The following is a 23,759-nucleotide window of genomic DNA, read 5'->3' as shown; positions in this document are numbered from 1 at the left end:
ATAAAACTTATTAAAAGTATCAACATTTTGTTTTTAAATTATGTAAAATATTTATCATCACATTCTGCTTCTATATTACATGATGGATTCAGGGAGCTTTATCCACAGCTCTTGGTTTTCGCCGCCGTTTGTCGCCAAAGAATATTATTCATATTTTATTTTTCGATCATTATTTTTTATTTCCACGTTCAGTCTCATTTTCCATTATGTCTCACTTTATTTTTTATTTTTTTAAAGGCAACAAGGTAATTTCTTCTGCAGCCAAAACCTTTTTTTAATTTTTTTTATTATTTTTTTTTTCTTCAATATTTTCTTCTACTAACTCCAGAATATAATTTATGAAGTCTTGTTCTCAGCGCCATTGATGACCTTCCAAGAATCACACCAACTCCCATGCAGGAACCCATGTTTGCTCAAATTAAAGAAAGTCATTTTTATCATCAGTCACATGAAGTTCTCCGCTGGAAAATATTCCATAGTTATGTCAACTTAAATCAAACGATATGGAACGCTGAATCACAAATCTTTGTCTTGCGGCGTAAAAAAAAAAGTAAAGAACGACGGAAAACTGTTTGTTTAGGAAAATATCCAAAGCCATTTTTTATTTCTTGGAAACTCGGGTCCAGGTAAAACATTTGCATATAATTCCATATGGACCATATTGGTTTCATTAATTGAATAAAATAACATTTTTTTTTCTTTCCTTTGTTACTTTCGCTCTCTGTTGTCGAGCGGTAATGCCGGTAGTCTGCCAAGTCGGCGTCTGATAATTTTATGACTCCACCTGCATATACACACGGAAAATAAAAAAATGTTTCGCCGTTGGAACGCACCTTTTTCCATAGTCGGTAGGGATCAATATTCAGTCATGTTGAAGTTAACTCTTTCATGGTTAAAATTTAATATTCATTTAAAAAAAAAAAATTGCAAAAATGTGTACGATTTTGTCTGCACAGACTTTTTTTTTCTACCCAGGTTCATATTCTTAGTTAACTCCTTTGTAGTTGAATTAGCTTTAATAACTTTAATAACCAAAATAAATTAATTAAATAATAATTCGAAAAATAAGAATTAAGAAATAAAAATGAAAACAGAAAAGAAAAAAAAACCTAATAATAAATAAATTGAAAAATAAAATCAATAGTAAATTAAATTAAAAAAATAAATGCAATGAATAATAAATAAATAAAAATAAAGACAAAATAAATTATATAATTAATAGATGGAAAAATAAAATGATTAATAAAAAAAATGTAAAATTAAAATGAATAAATAAAAATAAAAACAAACAAAAAATAAACTGTAAATAAACACAAAAATATTTAATGAGTATTAAATAAAATGAAACATAAGGAAACGAAATAATTAATAAATGCAAAAATAAAATGAAAAAAATGAAAATAAAAACAAGCCAGAAAATAAATAGTAAATAAATGAAAAAACACAAAACAAATAAATACAATAAAATAATAAAATGAATATATAAAATTAAAACAAGTGATAAATAAATAAAAAATAAAATGAATAAATAAAAGCAAACAAAAAAAATAAATAGTAAATACGTGGAAAGATAAAATTAATATTGAATAAAATAAAGTAAAAAATAAATTAATTGAATAATGAATAGAAAACAAAAATAAAATGAATACATACAAATAAAATGAAAGCAAACAAAAAAAATTATAATAAATAAATCGAAAAATAAAATGATTAATAAATAAAATAAAAAATAAATAAAATGTATAATAAAACATACAAAACTAAAATTAATAATTAAAAATAAAAACAAACAAAAATTGAATAATAATTAAATATAAAAATAAAATGAATAATGAATAAAATAAAATTGCTTACAAAATATTGAAGGTTTAAAGACATTTCATAAAAAATAAAAACTATAATTCAGTATTACTATTTTTTTATGCAGGATTTGACTATATTTTCACAGCAGTCTATAGTAGGTTTTGCAAGACTATATTTTGTACGTCCTTATGGGACATCATGGATGGATTAGAGACTTCCTACCTTAATTTAAGGTGGCTACATTCATGCATCTCAGATTGCTAGAACTAAAAATAAAATTAATTTCTCCAGATATTTCATTTCCAAACTCAGGGTAGTAGATGAAGTTTGGTGCCAGAAAAGGAAAATAAACCTGTGCTTTGAATGGGATTTTTCTGCACCCTCCAGGTGGACCTGGTGTAAGCTAAAAACCTAATATGCCCATCAGGACGGCTGTTCGTGGGTCATGGGCACAGATCACGTTTCCTAATGCGTTGTGGATGAGAGAAGTGTAGTAAAACGTAGGGAGGGCCGTAACTTTCGGACTCCCACAAAGTCTAGATGGGGGTTTATTACACTTTTTGGACCTAAGTTTTTGGTATAAGTCAACGGATTGATCTAAATTCATGAATAAGGGAGTTAAAGACTTCATGAGCACGGGTCACCTGAAAAAACGCTGCGGTTATAGGGTTAATCTGCAGGCGTTCTGATCCTTCCCAGCGGACACACTTACATCCCGCTGCCGGAAGGAAATGAACCGGGAAGATAGGGAATTTGAAATTAAAGCATGTTAGAAAATAGCTTATATTATGACATTCATTAAAGAGATAGGGATTTAGGATGAAAATGAATTTGCATTTCGGACAACCCCTTTAATGGGCTAATACATATTTGAAAAATTTTAATAATTTTAGAATCCTTTTGAGCCCCAGTTGGAATCAGAGTCAGCCATAATATATTTGGTAACTTTATGTATGTATATATATATATATATATATATATATATTTATATGTATATATGTACACACATATATCTTTATTTTCTAAAGTCATGATTACAATTCCCTTTTTTTCTACACTGCTTACATAGGATGTGTATAAACATTTACGACGTAAAATAATTGATTCGGAGATCCATCTAAGAAGGTGCAAGCCACATATAAACTAGAATTCGAGTGTGTTTATGCACGACTATGTGCACAGCTGGCTTGAATGAACACTTACGAATGTGTGGTAGCCGAGAGTATACATTTCATAGAATGTGCAGATGTTTGCAGATGTCGTGACTGCTCCGTAGGTGTCAAAGTGGAACAAATGCAACATAATATAGAGTCGTGGCTTTCTTTTTTTTTGTTATAATCATCAGTTTTGTGAGAAGGAAGCTTAATGGATAAAAAGTTTTTGTGTATGTTTCATTTTTCCATAAAATCATTTTTGGTAGTTGGAGTCTTTCTCAAGTCGTTTTGCCGCGAATTGTAAATATTCCAATTACCCTGAAAAGACGCGTGTAACACTCTGAGGTCTCATAGGACTGTATTCCACACTTGACAAGCTCTTTAATGCTTTAACTTTTAGGCCTCAGTGTATAAATCAGATGAGTGCAATCTGGTACAAATTCAGATTGCCCATATACCAACGTTATTCAATGAGTCAGTGCTGATCTGCAATGAGCAAAAAATTGCAGCATGCTGAATACGGCCTCGTATATCAGACAAGACTCGCCAATGCAAGCGAATGGGTGCGAGAAAAAAAACAGACGGCACAAGGACCATCCGTATGTCATCCGTTTTTTTTTCTCCGACACATCTCAAAGGAACCAGGACATTTCATCAGCCATGTATACAGTAAATTCACAGCCAGCCCCCTAGAATACATACAGTGGCAAGTAAAAGTTTGGGCATGTCCTGGACAAAATTACTATTATGGTGAAGTTGAAAATAAAATGATCTCGAAGAGGCCTAAAGTTAAAGATTACACATTTCCTTTGTATTTTAGACAAAATGATTAAATATTTTTTCATCTTAAAATCTACAGAAAGGAAAGTGGGCCAATACAAAAGTTTGGTTACCCTACATGTTTAGTTCCTAGTGGCACCCCATTTTGCAGGTATCACAGCTTGTAAACTCTTTTTGGAGCACTAACCAGACAAGAGTCTTCCAATTCTTCTTTGAGGGATTTTCATCCATTGTTCCTTGGAGAATTCCTCCAATTCTGTGATATTCCTGGGTCGTCTTGCTTGCTCTGCTATTTTGAGGTCTAGCCACAGATTTTCAATGATGTTCATATCAGGGGACTGAGAGGGCCATTGTAAAACCTTCAGCTTGAGGTCATCTACTGTGGATTGTGACGTGTGTTTAGGATCATTCTCCATTTGTAGAAGCCATCCCCTTCCTCTTTTCAACTTTAACTTTGCTACAGATGGTGTTATGTTTGCATCAAGAATTTGTTAAAATTTCATTGACTCCATTCTTCCCTCTACCCATGAAATGTTCGCTGTGCCATCAGCTGCAAGAAAACCCCAAAGCATGATTGATCCACCCCCATGCTTAATGACTTGTGAGATGTTCTTTTCCTGAAATTCTGTGCTCTTTTTCTCCGACTCATACCTTTGATCATTGTGGCCAAAGAGTTCTATCTTAAACTCATTGGTCCACAGGACTTGTTTCTAAAAAGCATCAGGCTTGTTTAGATGTTATTTTGCATACTTCTGACACTGAATTTTATGGTGAGGATGCAGGAGATGTTTTCTTCTGATGACTCTTCCATTAAGACCATATTTGTGCAGGTGTCTCTGAACAGTAGAACAATTTACCACAACTCCAGAGTCCGCTAAATCTTTCTGAAGGTCTTCTGCAGTCAGATGAGGGTACTGATTTGCCTCTCTAGCAATCCTCATAGCAGCTCTCACAAAAATGTTGCTTGGTCTTCCAGACCTTATCTTGATCTCCACTGTTCCTGTTAACGCCATTTCTTAATTTCATTTCGAACTGAGGAAAGGGCAACTTGAAAACCCTTTTCTATCTTCTTATAGCCTTATCCTGCTTTGTGGGCCTTCACCATTTTCAGCTAGGCAGCTGCTTAGAAGAACCCATGGCTGCTGTTTTGAAGAACCCATGGCTGCTGTTTTTTGGCACAAGGTTAGAAGAGGCTGGGTTTTTTAAAGCTGGAAAATTTGCATCACCGGGCCTTTCCTAACAATGATAGCGAACAAGATATAACCCTAACAGGCTAATTAAGGTCTGAAACATGGATCAGAGTTATTTGAGCAGACAGATCTCCAAGGATGCCCAAACGCTTTGCATCGACCCATTTTCCTCTCTGTAATTTTTAAAATGAAAAAAAAAGATATATTTTTTGGCCTAAAAATAAAGGAAATTTGTCATCTTTAACTTTAGGCCTTTTGAAGATGATTTTATCTTCAACTTGCTTACCTTTTCACAACAACAGTAATTTTGACCAGGGATGTCCAAGCTACCACTGTAGATAGAATAGAAAGATAGATAATAAATAGATAATACAGTATATAGATAGATAATATTAGCTAGATAGATAGATGTCCTGTACAGACAAGCCCCATACATATAATAAATTAGCATCCTTTAGTGCCTCTGATGTGTCACTAAAAGGGTGTTTTAGCCTTATTTAACCTGCTAAATGCATAAATAATTTAAAAAAAATTACATGGGGTCCACACCATTTTTGGTATCCAGCCAAGGTAAAGCATACAGCTTATATCAAACTGGGAAGGTCCCTGGTTATTGGGCCCTTCCCAGCCAATAAATACAAGCCTGCAGCGGCCCCGGAATTGTCGCATCCATTACATATGCCAGTTCTCTTACTTTGCCCCGTCTCTTCCCGATTGTCCTGGTTCAGTGGCAATTGGGGTAATGGTTTATTGGGTTGATGTCAGCTGTGTAATGTCTGCTGGCTCAAATCTCAGGGGTTAGTAATGGAGAGGAACCTGTCAGACACCCCCATTACTAACCCACTAAGTTTTATTAAAAAAATACACACACAAATATTTTATTTTAAAATCCGTTTCACCAATTTATTGAAAAAAAAAATTAAATAAACCGCCCCATGAAGATCCGAAGTAGCCTACAAATGGGAAGCTGAAAGACATAAAAAGAGAGAATTAAGGACAAGAGACAGTCCCACGTTCACCAATTCAGGCTTCTTAGGTCACTCCTGGTCATGTCTTACGAGTGACGAAGTCAGTGACTCAGTAATGTCATCGCTCGTAAAACATGACCAGGAGTGACCTATGGTTGCGGTACAGAATCAAAGTTGCCGGCTCCCGTGAGATCCGGCGGATTTGAACAGCGGTGAAGTCAGTAGCTATACCGCTCATCAGAGTTGTCGAGTAACGATGTCCTCTATGAGACTCGACAACTCCGATGAGCTGTTGTTCCATCTGGATCTTCTCGAAGCACCAACCTTATATGTCTGTGCAATCTATCAATCTATTATCTCTCTATCTATTATCTATCTGTGAGGGACGAGGGAGACTCCATTTTGGATTTATTAATTCAGGCCCCATAGATTTTTCAGAGATCTCCCTTCCACAGCAGGGATAAGTACACAATTCCCAAAAGAACAGAACATTACTATATGCCAGAGAATTGGAGGCCACATGTTAATGAAGGCAAGGAGGAGCAGAGCTGAGACCCCTGCCATATTTTGTGCAAGACAGGCAGCATTAACTGTCTATCACTAGAAACTCTAGACCGAGCGTCATCGACATCTAGAGATGAATTATTAGAGTACGGTACATCTCAGGGTTAAGTCCAATATACCACCAGAACGCTGGGAGCCCTCCGTACGCTCCCCTGCATCTCATCTCTCTCTAGCAGTCCCAGACACCGAGCTATCGAGACTAGCTCTCCGAAACTACTTAGCCGACCCAAGTTTGGACTCTCCATATCGGTCCAGCCCCAACGAACCCATTGAGACGTCAGTTGTCCCATTTGGACCTTCCGCTATGAAGCTATGACCCATCCTAGGTATTAGGAATTATTTCAGCTAGGAGGTCAAGGGAGGAGAGTTCAGTCCAACCCAGAGAGACGGTGGCAAATATGGGAGGGGTCGAACTAGGGGTTAAAAGCTAGCTACACACCTTTAGCCTTTGCCATTGTTCTGCCATGGAAGCGGTGTCACATCAGACGTGGAGATGGACCAGAAACTAAGAAGGTGCCTGTGGATACGAGAGCTTCTCTCCAGCCACAAGTTATAAAGAATGGTAACGTGACACATACATCTAACTGCTATCCCCAACCTGTACCCTACTTTTATCTGTACTTCTGACTGTAACCTCTGTATATTACTCTCTATATAATTGTATTATCTAGTGCACTTTCTGGCAATTAAAATATCAATTAATTTTGCGTTGCTCTTTTATCTCGAAACCCGATTTCCCACGTCTGTGAGTCCGGCTAGTAATTATACACTACCTGGGGTTGGTTTCTGTCCCGATATAAGCTTGATAATGGACCGGGCTTATATCTAGCGAGGAACTGGTGGCAGCATACCATTCTGGTGTTACTGGGGAATCCTGGCAGTGACGGATCGGAGGTTTATCTATCTATCTACTATCTATCTGTTATCTATCTATCATCTATCTATCTATCTATCTATCTATCATCTATCTATTTATCTTACTATGTATCCATTATCTATCCATCCATCTATCCATCCATCCATCTATCTATCTATCTCTCATCTATCTATCTGTTATCTATCTATCTACCTATCTATCCGTTATCTATCTATTGTCCATTTATCTATCTATCTACCTATCTACCTAATGTGGTGATTTGTGTGCCCTAGTATGCCGTTCATCTGTTTGCTCTTAGCTGGGACTATCCATCCATCTATCTATCCATCCATTTATCTATCTATCTATCTATCTATCTATCTTCCTATCTACCCTTCTATCTATCTATCTATCTATCTATCTATCTATCTATCTACCTACCTACCGATCTACCTACCTACCTATCTATCTACCTACCTTTCTATCTATCATCTATGTATTTATCTTACTATGTATCCATTATCTATCCATCCATCTATCTATCCATCTATCTATCTATCTATCTATCTCTCCATCTATCTATCTATCTATCTATCTATCTATCTATCTATCTATCTATCTATCTATCCATCTATCTATCTATCTATCTATCTATCTATGTATCTATCTATATATCTACCCATCTATCTATCTATCTATCTATCTATCTATCTATCTATCATCTATCTATTTATCTTACTATGTATCCATTATCTATCCATCCATCTATCTATCAATCTATCTCTCTATCTATCTATCTATGATCTATCTATTTATCTTACTATGTATCCATTATCTATCCATCCATCCATCCATCTATCTATCTATCCATCCATCTATCTATCTATCCATCCATCTATTCATCCATCTATCTATCTATCTATCCATCTATCTACCTATCTATCTATCTATCTATCTATCTATCTATCTATCTATCTATCTACCTATCTACCCATCTGCCTATCTATCTATCATCTATTTATCTTACTATGTATCCATTATCTATCTCTCTATCTATCTATCTCTCTATCTATCTGTTATCTATCTATCTATCATCCATTTATCTATCTATCTATATATCTATCTTACTATGTATCCATTATCTATCTATCCATCAATCTATCTATCCATCCATCTATCTATCTATTATCTATCTATCATCCATTTATCTATCTATCTATCTATTTATCTATCATCTATCTATTTATCTTACTATGTATCCATTATCTATCTATCTATCTATCTATCTATCTATCTATCTATCTATCTATCTATCTCATCACAAATCCTGAAGAACTACAGCAATGTTATGAAGACAACTATTAATTTCCAACAGTGACTATTCCCTCTACGTCTATTACATCTTTTACTAGGACTATCCTCTCAGGCTAAATAAAAGAAATATTAGAACAAATATTAGTTAATTTTTCCTGTAGGCAAATATAACCACATTGGGGAATAAGACTCCATTTCTCATTGAACAATGCGTCCTCCTGCACCTGCTTCATTCTTAGGGGAAGAGATTTGGCTCCAGCGATGTACAACTTGTAACATCCATATGTGAGGATCTATTTGTAGAAGAAGAGAATGAAGTTGCTACAGTTTTAAATGTTAAAAAGGGTGGAAGGGTGCCAGGGCCAGATGGCATCCAGGTCCCAGATGATATTTCAAAAGGGAAAAGTGAAATTCTTTTCAAGATTCCTGCTAACCTTTCAGATGAAGAGCGAGCTGGGATCTAACCACATTGACATTAAATGGGTCACCCCCACTGGCAGCGCACAAACAGAATACACCAGTTCTTGTAGCACGAGGATCCCACAGCTCATGTAAATAATGCAAATATCCATGTCAGGCGGAGAACTTGTGCTTAAAGAATAGATTAAAACATTGGCACCAAACCTGGAATACTTATTTTAAATGCAACTTCTATTTTTTTAGATAGACGGTCTTAAGGAAATCTTATACTAATTTAGAAATATGTACTGCCTGATCACAAGTTCCTAAAAGGGATAATTTTTGGACAGTTTTTAATGAAAAAAACCAAAACACCTGTCGGTGAGCTGAGTTATTTCATTGGGCTGTTGGTTATTTTCCACTTCTTCTCAAGGCATTTGGAGGATTTGCAGAATTATTATTATTTATTATTATAGCGCTATTTATTCTATGGCGCTTTACATGTGAGGAGGGGTGTACATAATACATACAAGTACAGTAATCTTACACAATACAAGTCACGACTGGTACAGGAGGAGAGAGGACCCTGCCCACGAGGGCTCACAATCTACAAGGGATGGGTGAGATTGCAGTAGGTGAGGGTAGAGCTGGTCGTGCAGCGGTTTGGTGGATCGGTGGTTACTGCAGGTCGTAGGCTTGTCGGAAGAGGTAGGTCTTCAGGTTCTTTTTGAAGGTTTCCATGGTAGGCGAGAGTCTGATATGTTGTGGTAGAGTGTATGTCCGCATAGAAATTTGCGGCAAATCGATTCACTGCTTATCCAATTTTTGGGAAAAAGTTGTCAAACTTGGTAAATGTGAATTTCAAAAGATTCAATCATCTCTAGTTTCTACTCATGTGAATACATTAGTATGGTGAACCATGCATGACCTGTGTCATATTAGTTTGTTCAACCTTGTAGCGCTACATTTGAACACTTTGCTGGAAGAACACCTACTTATTGTTACCATTAGCAGGTAGTGGACAACCACTCCTCATCCCCCATGTTTGGTCCAGCTGAAATAATATCACTTATGCTCACATTCCGGGTCCGGCGTCGTTCCAGTGGTTTTGACAGTTGTGTTCCCGGGGCTCATGTGAGGTTGTTATGTCACGAGAGCCCTGTACCCAATCCTCTCTGGCTTCACTGTCTCCACTTTTGGACAAATTGAATATCAAGAGGAAGGCAAGAGAAAAACTGCAGCCCTGGCTTCCTGTTGATGTTCAATACGTCCAAAAGCGGGGACAGTGAAGCTGGTGCTGACTGGGTGAAGGGCTCACGTGACAAAAAAAAAAACCTAAAGAGAGCCCTGGGAGGTGAGCATAGGTGTTCTTAATTTAACGGGGCCAAACATGAGGGATGAGATGGAGTTGTCCTAGTGGTGGACAACACCTTTAATGGTCAAATAAATCCAACCTACTTAACATTACCTTGTGACCGCTCTTGTACAAAATCAGCAGCAACATTTCAAAACTATTATGTATTACTTATGATACTGATACTCCAATAATTACTCTCCCAGTGATGTTGTACCTATATAGTTGTGCCAATACCCAAACATTTACAAAATAGCAGTGAAAAGAATGGAGGAGGAAGAAAACAGAAGCCTACGCCATGGATTCAACACTGTAAATGAATGTAAGATTAGTTAGTATATTATATGCGTTGTTAGGTTCCGTTTCTTCCTTTATACTGTAAGGGGCTGGGTGGTGGAATCACTGTGCCAAAGCCGATGAAAGACCTGGAGGGGAGTGAGTAGGAGCCTCACCCAATCGGACCAAGGACACGCAGCAGCTAATGACACTGAGGTCCGTGGAGAGACAAGAGAGGTGATCCAGGTGCCACTTGGGTAGATGACGGCTGACCCCTAGGAGTGGATAGCTGGAATGGCCAAGGGGAATGTCCAACAGATGCAGGCAGGCAGCAAAGATGACAGGAACCGCAGGTGCAGACAGGACAGCCTAACAGAGAAATGAGCGCTGGCGGTGCAGCTGGCTCGGCTGCCGTTGAGGTGAGCACTGGTGCATGCAGCTGGCTCGGCTGCCGTTGAAGGAAAGCACTGGCATGTGCAACAGACTCAGACTCAAGTACAGGGACCTTAGAACTGACAAGTGTGTTAGGGACAAACTCATAACATTGCCCAGGCACCTCCATGTTGGAGGAGGCGCTTTAAATAGTAAGTGACCTCCAGCTATTGGCTATTGGACACTTTAGAGCACAGTGCCTGGAGACCTGCAAAGAGTGTATGCACCACAGGCAGGAGCAGACCCGGTAAGAGCAGGATGGGAGCCTCGACGGTGAGTGCGCTGATATCTCTGCAGGGAGAGGGGGACTGCAGGCAGAGATGTGGGCGCTGCATATACATTTATCTCTTCAGGAATTTTCCTGTTGTGAAGTCTTCAAGCGATTCAGTTTGAGAACAATTACCTGATTCTGGAATTCGGCCATGTATTGACAAACAATCAATTTGATGAACCATCCATTTCAAGTTTCCTATGTTAGAGTTATTTTTCCATTAGGCATTGCTGAGAAACAATTAGTGTGTGAGCCGGGTGCTAGGAATATCCTAAGATCTGTGCCCGGAGAGATAAAAAGACTCAATACCCAGTAGACAATTACAGAAATATAGAAATGTGGAATTCACCAGAGCACCTAATATTTCAAACATTTTTTATTTTTTATGTTATATAGGGAGACATTGCTGATAAGAGAGAACCTGCTCCAGCTCTGACGACCAACCAACCAACTAATGCTGCCAGATATTATTTTTCACCTAAGTAATCTTTTAGGTTGCCATCCAGAAATATGAAACGTGGTGTGAGGGACTCCATAGCAAAATCCAAAATGGACATTTTCCACTTGCTGCCTTGATATCTTAAGATTACAGGTCTCCAAAGCTGGTCACTGGAACCATATTGAGCAGATTGAGGGATCCTTCTGGGCCAACCCAATCGTTACTACAACTTTTGCACCTACTGTAGATACACCACCAATTTCTCTGTCAATTGGGTCATCCCATGAACAACGTTCATCACCTATCTTTAGGGATCTTACGGGTAACGTTTCTCTCTTGTGAAGAGTGACAAGCCAGGCATGGCATGCCAGTATAAGAAGGCTCATAAGCCATGCAATGCTCCTCTAAGAAATTAAAAATGCAAATTGGCTCTTAAGAGAGAAAGAGGACACGATCTCTAGTCAGGGGCGGACACTGACAGCTTGGTGCCCCTGTGCAAGAAATGTGTCTGGGCCCCTCTCCTTTTATGACGACATAGCTACATATATATATATAGTCACACACACATACATGTATATATTACATAGTCTCCTTTATTATGCATATTGCCGTCCCCTATTATACAGTGCCCTCTCTTGTTATGCACAGGTCCGTCCCTTACATATTGAATTATACAGAGCCCTGTTTTTTATTACATACCGTCCACTCTTGTTAGATATACACTCACTGGCCACTTTATTAGGTACACCATGCTATTAAGGGGTTGGACCCCCTTTTGCCTTCAGAACTGCCTCAATTCTTCGTGGCAGAGATTCAACAAGGTGCTGGAAGCATTCCTCAGAGATTTTGGACCATATTGACATGATGGCATCACACAGTTGGCGCAGATTTGTCGGCTGCACATCCCTGATGCGAATCTCCCGTTCCACCACATCCCAAAGATGCTCTATTGGATTGAGATCTGGTGACTGAGGAGGCCATTTGAGTACAGTAAACTCATTGTCATGTTCAAGAAACCAATCTGAGATGATTCGAGCTTTATGACATGGCGCATTATCCTGCTGAAAGTAGCCATCAGATGTTGGGTACATTGTGGTCATAAAGGGATGGACATGGTCAGCAACAATACTCAGGTAGGCTGTGGCGTTGCAACGATGCTCAATTGGTACCAAGGGGCCCAAAGAGTGCCCAGAAAAAATTCCCCACACCATGACACCACCACCACCAGCCTGAACCGTTGATACAAGGCAGGATGGATCCATGCTTTCATGTTGTTTACGCCAAATTCTGACCCTACCATCCGAATGTCGCAGCAGAAATCGAGACTCATCAGACCAGGCAACGTTTTTCCAATCTTCTACTGTCCAATTTCGATGAGCTTGTGCAAATTGTAGCCTCAGTTTCCTGTTCTTAGCTGAGAGGAGTGGTACCCAGTGTGGTCTTCTGCTGCTGTAGCCCATCTGCCTCAAAGTTCGACGCACTGTGCGTTCAGAGATGCTCTTCTGCCTACCTTGGTTGTAACGGGTGGCAATTTGAGTCACTGTTGCCTTTCTATCAGCTCGAACCAGTCTGCCCATTCTCCTCTGACCTCTGGCATCAACATGGCATTTCCGGCCACAGAACTGCCGCTCACTGGATTTTTTTTCTTTTTCGGACCATTCTCTGTAAATCCTAGAGATGGTTGTGCGTGAAAATCCCAGTAGATCAGCAGTTTCTGAAATTCTCAGACCAGCCCTTCTGGCACCAACAATCATGCCACGTTCAAAGGCACTCAAATCACCTTTCTTCCCCATACTGATGCTCGGTTTGAACTGCAGGAGATTGTCTTGACCATGTCTACATGCCTAAATGCACTGAGTTGCCGCCATGTGATTGGCTGATTAGAAATTAAGTCTTAACACACAGTTGGACAGGTGTACCTAATAAAGTGGCCAGTGAGTGTATATATGCAATAATGGCTGATGGAGCATAGGAAATTTGTTATCTGCTGGAGGAGCTGATGGACTGGTCGTCTGATCACCGGCTCCAAAATCAGCAGTCATTTTATAACTAAAAAGAGAGGGGACTATGTAATAAAAGAGGGCACTCTGAATAATGAAATTAACAAGAATACACTATTTAAGAGACAGCACTGTACATAACAGCAGAGGAAGCTATATAATAAGGGACGGGACCATATATAACTAGAGAGGATGGTGCATAATAAGGGACGGTGTTATACATAATAAAAGAGGAAACTATGTAAATAAGGATGGTGTTATAGAGAATTAGTGAGCACACTGTATACTAAGGGACTGTGTTATACATAATAAGTGAATACACTGTATACTAAGGGATTGTGTTAGACATTATAAGTGAGTACACTATATACTAAGGGACTGTGTTATACATAATAAGCAATAATTATGTCTTCTTCCACCTCCCCCAGTTCCTAAGTCCATTATAAGTCCACCTTCCTTCCATCCCAATCCCCCACACCCCTCATTGTCCCCCCCTGCATCTCATTATTGTCCTCTTCCCCACTCCATCATTGCTCTCTTCACCACCTCCGTCATTGCCTTCTCCACCACCATTATCATTGCTTTCTCCCCTACCACCCCATCATTCCCCATTCCACCACCTCCATCATTTCCTCCTCCCCCACCAACCCCATCATTGTCTCTCCCCCCACCACTCCCATCATTGCCCATTCCATCACCTCCATCATTTCCTCCTCCCCCACCACCCCCATTATTGCCCTTTCCACCACCACCATCATTGCATTCTCCCCCACCACATCATCATCATCATTGCTTTTTCTCCCACCACCCCATCATCGCCCTTTTCCTCCACCACCCCATCATTACCTCCTTCCCCATCACTCCCATCATTGTCTTTTTCACTACCACCACCACATCCATCATCATTGCTTTTTCCCTCATCACCCCATCATTGTCCTTTCCACCACCTCCATCATAGCCTGTTTCACCATCTCCATCATTGCCTTCTCCCCATTTCGTCATTGCCCTTCCCACCACTTCCATCATTTCCTCCTCCCCCACCATCCCCATCATTGCCTTCTCCATCACCCCATCATTGCCTTCTCCCCATCACCCCCATCATTGCCTTCTCCCCATCACCCCCATCATTGCCCTCTACATCACCCACATCATTGCCTTCTCCCGATCACCCCCATCATGGCCTTCTCCATTAGCCCCATCGTTCCCATCACCTCCATCATGGCCTTCTCCCATCACCCCTATCATGGCCTTCTCCCCATCATCCCCATCATTGCCTTCTCCCCATCACTCCATCATTGCCTTCTTCATCACCCCATCACGGCTTTCTCCCCATCACTCCATCATGGCCTTCTCCCCATCACCTCCATTATGGCCTTCTCCCCATCACCTCCATCATGGCCTTCTCCCCATCACCCCCATCATGGCCTTCTCCCCATCACCCCTATCATTGCTTTCTCCCCATCACCCCCATCATTGCCCTCTCCATCCCCCCATCATTGCCCTCTCCATCACCCCCATCATGGCCTTCTCCCCATCACCCCTATCATTGCCTTCTCCCCATCACCCCCATCATTGCCCTCCCCATCCCCCCATCATTGCCCTCTCCATCACCCCCATCATGGCCTTCTCCCCATCACCCCCATCATGGCCTTCTCCCCATCACCCCCATCATGGCCTTCTCCCCATTACCCCCATCATGGCCTTCTCCCCATCACCCTCATCATTTCATTCTCCCCATCTCCACCATCATTGCCTTCTCCCCATCACCTCCATCATGGTCTTCTCCCCATCACCTCCATCATGGCCTTCTTCTCATCACCTCCATCATTGCCTTCTCCCCATCACCCCCATCATGGCCTTCTCCCCATCACCTCCATCATGACCTTCTCCCCATCACCCCATCATTGCCTTCTCCCCATTACCCCCATCATGGCCTTCTCCATAACCCCCTTCATGGCCTTCTCCCCATCACCCCATCATTGTCTTCTCCTCATCACCTCCATCATAGCCTTCTCCCCCATCACCTAATCATGGCCTTCTCCATCACCCCCATCATGACCTTCTCCTCCACCTACACACATACAACAACATTCACCTGTCTGCACATTCCCCCGCATTCCCGCAGCACTACACATGCACGCACACCCACACACACCACCACTCATCTCTACACACACACAGCACCTCCCACCTGTCCGCACTGCAGGCACTCCCGCAGCATCACCGGCACCCGCGCTTCCTCTCTCTGCCACAACCGGCCACTGAATTACATCATCCAGTGGCGCTGCTGTCTATGTGAGAGGAAGTGTGGGCGCCGTCCAGGACAGATCGCTGCAGCTCCGCTGCTATTTTCTCTTGTAGGCAGCAGAGCTGCAGGGATTGCTTCCTGCCCGTCGAACATGAGGCCAGGGGCCGCTCGGGGCCGGATACACAGGCCAGATTGCCCTCATTAGCTGCCCTGCAGGGACCCCCCTCTACCTCCGGACCCCCGGTGCAGCTGCACAGGCTGCACAGGCGGTATGTCCACTCATGACTCTAGTGTAACTTATTGGAACTAACAATCCTAAAAGTCACTATTGACCCTTTGACGAGCCTTGCCATATGACTTAGGATAAAAGCCAAACCAAAATCTCAATCTGCAGACACATGTTTAGGGGTGTTTGCCCTTCCTCATCGCAAAGCAAGAGATCTGATCCTTGTCCGGCATCAACGTCAGAGGTGGACATAACCATTGGTGCAACCTGAGTTTAAGCAGTAAGGGGGTTCACTGTTTCCATCTCTGGTCCATGCTGGTACTCTGAGACAGTTGTGTCCAGGGTTTTGCTATCATCCTTGGCTGATACTTAAATTTCGGCACCCTGGTTGTTAACAGAGCTCCCGTGACTTTGTGGAGCGGTGCATATCCTGACATCACATGAGACTAAAGAAATAAAAATTACGGATCTTGTGTGCATTGCCAAGGTTGGGTATACCTGATGAAGGATTAAGTCAGTCTCAGTTTCCAGTTCTGCCCTCATGTGTCCAGGAACCAGCAGCCATACGGAGGAATAAACCCAAATTGGTGCTTGCATTGCAGAACCGGACTAGGTGAGAGATTTAGCCTCTATCTACTGAATCCTTAATCTGATCCACACAAGGAACGCTCTTTCTCTTGTCTTTTTTTACTGATGCCATAACATCGCCAGGGTCTTGTAGATGCTAAAGGCCCCCAGGCTCTCAGGCATTGAGCGCTAGCTAAGGACCCTTGTACCGATATGGGTCCTGCAAATGTTTTTGCTTGTCCCTAGCCACAGTAGTTTCCTAATAGCAACCCTCGACATCCTCGAAGGCAATGGATTATCCATCCAATCTCTGCCATTGCGTTTAGGTAGGGGGCCGTATAATTACATAAGGTAAGACTTGTTGGAAATCTTCCCAGACATGGTCAGACTCAGACACTTGTAACTTTGTCTGCAAATAGTTGCTAATGCTTAACTTGTATTTAAAAGTTATTAATAGACCATAAAAGTCCCAGTTATATCAGGTTATATCAAGTATTAAATTACACTCATGCTTATTTGAAGCAACACGTCTTCTACCAGGCGGAATCCGAGGCCAGCGGAACGCACCTGGTAATTATATAGTTTGTGCATATGCAACTTGCCAAAAGTTAAGTCTTATAAATAAACTTGCATCGACGTTCTCGCAGAGCGACTGTAAAAAAATGCTTGGCACGCGGAGCAGCCGCACATTTCTGCACTTTCCTAGGTATTTGGAGATTTTTTTTTTTTGCACCGCTTCCAAAGCTTCTGGCTTGCTGTGACCTTCTTACTGTAAAGGTTTAACTAAACTTAGAGAGCCGACGAGCCTGAAGTCAATCCCCCCCACCCGTTGAGTTATGGCGGAATCGACTATAGTTGCAGAATGGACGACGCAGAGTTAAAATCTCCCATGAATATCTGCAGGTACACAATAATAATTTATTAGGTGGGACGTTTTGTATGGGGCTGAAATAATCCACCATTAGTTTTCCACAATTACCTCCCCCCAAAAAAGAGCAACTATGATAATTTTACTTTAGCCGGTTTACTTTGTGGGCCTTAAAAAAATATCTAAAATTTTCTCCGTGGAATTCTTGCTTGAGTTCCAACCTTTAATGGCATATTCACCTAAATTCATCTAAATTGGCTCTCCCTGCCCCCTTCACAACAGAGATGGCTACGGGCATTGCGTGTGCTCTGCCCAGTCACTTCTATCGGAGATATGGACGCATCAAAGTCATCTGTATACACACGTGTACAATTAGCTCCCTCTAGTGGTAGCAGCAGTCAAGCAGAAATATGTCACTGGACTTTATGTTTGTGTTCAGTCACTACACTGATGGTAATCTGTGATTTTGGACTACCTTTTCTTGCTTTAGATCAGGACCATTGGCCTCCTTGACATCATAAACCATGAGAAATATTAAGTGATAGCCACTAAAGCAATGTTAAGCCAAAGAATATTACTAACATATAGACATCCTAGACCAGCATGGATGATAGATATCAATGGTAATCACTTTATAACCCCACACCATCAGGGAAAATGGATAGCAAAATGAATCCCTATATAACCCTAGACCACCAGGGAAAGTGATTAGCAATATTAATCCCTTTTTAACCCTAGGTCACCATGTATGTCAATATTAATCTTTTTTATAACACTAGCTCACCAGGGCTAATGGATATCAATATTAATCATTTTATAACGCTTCCTTCAGAGGATCTTCAACCCAATTTTGAGTAAAAGGGTTGTATAGCCAAAGAACCAAGTATATCTGATGTTGACGGTCGTGAAAACCCTGTTGTACTGACCGGGGTCAGTGAGAAAGAGACTGTGGATTGCTGTAGGGTGCCTCTGCGGATAAGAGGTAACCGAGGGCCTGTGTGGCTGACACAGGTAACGGACTGGTGTTCATGTGGTACTGACCTGGGTCAGTGGGAAAGACTGTGTTCCTGGAGGGTTCAGTGAGCAAGGTCCAGGAGGGTCAGTGTTGGGAGGATCCCTGGAGCACGTGGTATGACCTTGGACCTGGTGAGGCGTGAGTGTTGGGCAGTCTCAGGTTGAGACGGATGTCCTGAAGAGCAACAGCCATGAGGAAACCCTGATGTGGGTGAGATAATGAGCAGGCTGAAGAGCCTGTGTATGCTGGACATTGCTAACAGAGGGAAACTCTGTAATGGACGCTATGCTGTTGAAATGAACTGCATGTTATTGGTCACGGTTTATGCTGCATAATAAACCGCATGGACTGCTATGTTATGATGGAAAACCTGTGCCGGATGTGATTTGTTCACTGCCTAGCGAGAATCCCCTAACTGAATAACAACGCTACCTCACAGCAGAAAATAAAATTTTTTATAAAAGACAATAAAAACGTATTTAAAAAAAACACACAACGCGTTTTGACTTTGTAGTCCTTCGTGTGTCAGGAGAGGTTTTCTTTTGATGACTCTTCCATGAAGACCATATTTGTGCAGGTGTCTCTGAACAGTACAACAATGTACCACAACTACAGAGTCTGCTAAATCTTTCTGAAGTTTTTTTGCAGTCAAGCGGGGGTTCTGATTTGCCTCTAGCAATCCTAGAAGCAACTCTCACTACAATTTTGCTTGGTCTTCCAGACCTTATCTTGACCTCCACTGTTCTAGGTAACTGTCATTTCTTAATCACATTTCCAACTGAGGTAATAGATAGATAGACAGATAGATAGATAGATATCCTGTAGATATATACAGTTGTGGCCAAAAGTATTGACACCCCTGCAATTTTGTCAGATAATACTCAGTTTCTTCCTGAAAATGATTGCACACACAAATTCTTTGGTATTATTATCTTCATTTAATTTGTCTTAAATGAAAAAACACAAAAAGAATTGTCCTAAAGCTAAATTGGATATAATTCCACACCAAACATAACAAAGAGGGTGGACAAAAGTATTGGCACTGTGCGAAAAATCATGTGATGCTTCTCTAATTTGTGCAATTAACAGCAGCTGTAACTTACCTGTGGCACCTAACAGGTGTTGGCAATAACTAAATCACACTTGCAGCCAGTTGACATGGATTAAAGTTGACTCAACCTCTGTCCTGTGTCCTTGTGTGTACCACATTGAGCATAGAGAAAAGAAAGAAGACCAAAGAACTGTCTGAGGACTTGAGAAACCAAATTGTGAGGAAGCATGAGCAATCTCAAGGCTACAAGTCCATCTCCAAAGACCTGAATGTTCCTGTGTCTACCGTGCGCAGTGTCATCAAGAAGTTTAAAGCCCATGGCACTGTGGCTAACCTCCCTAGATGTGGACAGAAAAGAAAAATTGACAAGAGATTTCAACGCAAGATTGTGCAGATGTTGGATAAAGAACCTCGACTAACATCCAAACAAGTTCAAGCTGCCCTGCAGTCCGAGGGTACAACAGTGTCAACCCGTACTATCCGTCGGCATCTGAATGAAAAGGGACTGTATGGTAGGAGACCCAGGAAGACCCCACTTCTTACCCCGAGACATAAAAAAGCCAGGCTGGAGTTTGCCAAAACTTACCTGAAAAAGCCTAAAACGTTTTCGAAGAATGTTCTCTGGTCAGATGAGACAAAAGTAGAGCTTTTTGGGCAAAGGCATCAACATAGAGTTTACAGGAGAAAAAAGAGGCATTGAAAGAAAAAAACACGGTCCCTACAGTCAAACATGGCGGAGGTTCCCTGATGTTTTGAGGTTGCTTTGCTGCCTCTGGCACTGGACTGCTTGACCGTGTGCATGGCATTATGAAGTCTGAAGACTACCAACAAATTTTGCAGCATAATGTAGGGCCCAGTGTGAGAAAGCTGGGTCTCCCGCAGAGGTCATGTGTCTTCCAGCAGGACAATGACCCAAAACACACTTCAAAAAGCATTAGAAAATGGTTTGAGAGAAAGCACTGGAGACTTCTAAGGTGGCCAGCAATGAGTCCAGACCTGAATCTCATAGAACACCTGTGGAGAGATCTAAAAATGGCAGTTTGGAGAAGGCACCCTTCAAATATCAGGGACCTGGAACAGTTTGCCAAAGAAGAATGGTCTAAAATTCCAGCAGAGCATTGTAAGAAACTCATTGGTGGTTACCGGAAGCGGTTGGTTGCAGTTATTTTGGCTAAAGGTTGTGCAACCAAGTATTAGGCTGAGGGTGCCAATACTTTTGTCTGGCCCATTTTTGGTGTTTTGTGTGAAATGATCAATGTTTTGCTTTTTGCTTCATTCTCTTTTGTGTTTTTTGCATTTAAGACAAATTAAATGAAGATAATAATACCAAAGAATTTGTGTTTGCAATCATTTTCAGTAAGAGTATTATCTGACAAAATTGCAGGGGTGTCAATACTTTTGGCCACAACTGTAATTTCCGTAATTTTAACCATGGTTACCCAAACTTTTACATGCCACTGTAGCCTTTAGACCACCAGAAATGTCAACCGTTAACCACCAAACCACTCATCAGGGATATCTGTTACTTATAGCTACGCTACCCTACATCATGATTCATAACGGATATTATTAGTCATTCCTTGATCACCTAGACCACCATAGGTAATGAATCTCACATTAATCTCTTCGTCACCCTAGACCACCACGGATAATGGAAATCGAATAAAAATTTCTTAATCATCCTGTATAATAGATATTAAAATTACATATCAAAATTATTTCCTTTTATACACTTGATAACCATGGATAATGCATAGTAATAATAATAATTTCTCTATCACCCTAGACCAGGGTCCCCCAACTCCAGTCCTCATGGCCCACCAACAGATCATGTTTTTAGGATTTCCTTTGTATTGTACAGGTGATGCAATTATCACCTGAGCAATACTAAGGAAATCCTGAAAACACGATCTGTTAGTGGGCCTTGAGGACTGGAGTTAAGGAACCCTGCCCTAGACCACCAGGGATGATACCTATCAGCCACTAATTACAAGGAATTGATCATTAAACCACCCTTGACTTCTGCAAAAAAATGCAGCAAATTTATTCAACTGGATTAACTATTTATAAAAAAAAAAAAAAACCTCTAGGCAACCAGGAATATTAGAATATTTTTTAATATTCCATATTATTTCATGTATTTGTCTAGTAAGATGGAGCTATAATTAGCAGTTTTTATCATTTTTTTTCCCCTTTTTCCTATTTATTATTTGCCAAACACTCTGAATATATTTATTAGTAATCTAAAGCTTCTCGGGGCTTTTGATGAAGCCATCTGATTATCTAAGCAAGAATAATTACAAGTGCCATCCATTTACACAGCCTGTGAATTCCAAACCCACGAGAGATGTTTTAAGGAACATCTGCTGAAATCTCCAATAACACGATTTCTAATGCATTACATTTATTTGCTTTGCCAGAGCTGGATGCGTTAAGAGAGAGAGTGACTATAAATGTTTTATCAAGAAGTGTTGCTGATTGCTTTATTAAAGGGGACCTTTTGCGTATGTAGAGCCGAGGTTGCCATTTTTATTTGGCCTCTGTCAATAGACAAGGAAATTTTTTTTCTTTACTAGGTAAACTTGGCTTGGTATAGTCAGTGCATTCTCAGAAACCATAGGACCCCAGTGCAAAATGGACCTTTTTACTATAATTTCACCTGCAAATGAAAAAAAAAAATTGTGCTACCTGCTGCCACCACCAGAGGGCGCTAACTGCATTTGGATGTATACAGTTACAATTATTCCAAAAGGAACAGTGGAAATCAATGCAGTGAGCGCCCCCTTATGGTGATTGCACTGCAGTGGGTGGCGGTACTTGTGCTGCAAAAGATATTTTCTATTTAATTTTGTAGAGCCAAATTTTGCAATACAGACAGGTATTATGTTATCAGTGTGGTCATACAAAAATAAATTTAATGTGTAATCAGATTTTTATTTTAAATGTATTTTTTTTTACATTTGTGTATTTTTTTATTTTTCATATTACAATTTGTATTAAAAAAACATTAGAAATCTTGCAATTCTCACAAAGACCACTGGGGTTATTATATGTTCCTACCTTCAGTTGTTTCAGATAACAACACTTGTGCATTAGCAGCAACAGATTCAGACCCTAATGTTTGTACTGAAGCATCTAATCAGCAGGTGCAAAGGTCATTGTGAAGGGAGGGGGAGGAGGAGACATCAAGTATTGTGAATGGTGGATCCTGTGTTAACTACTGTATATAGAGGTATAAGTGATTGTACAGGAGGGGGAGGAGGTGAGCTGTGACATCACCTATTGTGAATGAAGGATCCTGTGTTATCTACTGTATATAGAGATGTTATCAGTCATTGTACAGGAGGAGGAGGTGAGCTGTGATATTAGCTATTGTGAATGGTGGATCCTGTGTTATCTACTGTATATAGAGATGTTATCAGTCATTGTACAGGAGGAGGAGGTGAGCTGTGATATCACCTATTGTGAATGGTGGATCCTGTGTTATCTGCTGTATATAGAGGTGTGATCAGACATTGTACAGGAGGAGGAGGTGAGCTGTGATATCACCTATTGTGAATGGTGGATCCTGTGTTATCTGCTGTATGTAGAGGTGTGATCAGACATTGTACAGGAGGAGGAGGTGAGTTGTGATATCACCTATTGTGAATGGTGAATCCTGTGTTATCTGCTGTATGAAGAGGTGTGATCAGTCATTGCACAGGAGGAGGAGTTGAGCTGTGATATCACCTATTGTGAATGGTGGATCCTGTGTTATCTGCTGTATATAGAAATGTTCTCAGTTATTGTACAGGAGGAGGCGGTGAGCTGTGATATCACCTATTGTGAATGGTGGATCCTGTGTTATCTGCTGTATATAGAGGTGTGATCAGACAATGTACAAAAGGAGGAGGAAGTGAGCTGTGATATCACCTATTGTGAATGGTGGATCCTGTGTTATCTGCTGTATGTAGATGTGTGATCAGTCATTGTGCAGGAGGAGAA

Source organism: Dendrobates tinctorius, unplaced genomic scaffold, assembly GCF_039654945.1.
Source record: "Dendrobates tinctorius isolate UK_male_01 unplaced genomic scaffold, ASM3965494v1 ptg000027l, whole genome shotgun sequence".
Lineage (NCBI taxonomy): Eukaryota > Metazoa > Chordata > Amphibia > Anura > Dendrobatidae > Dendrobates > Dendrobates tinctorius.
Note: the sequence above shows the minus strand (reverse complement) of the source record.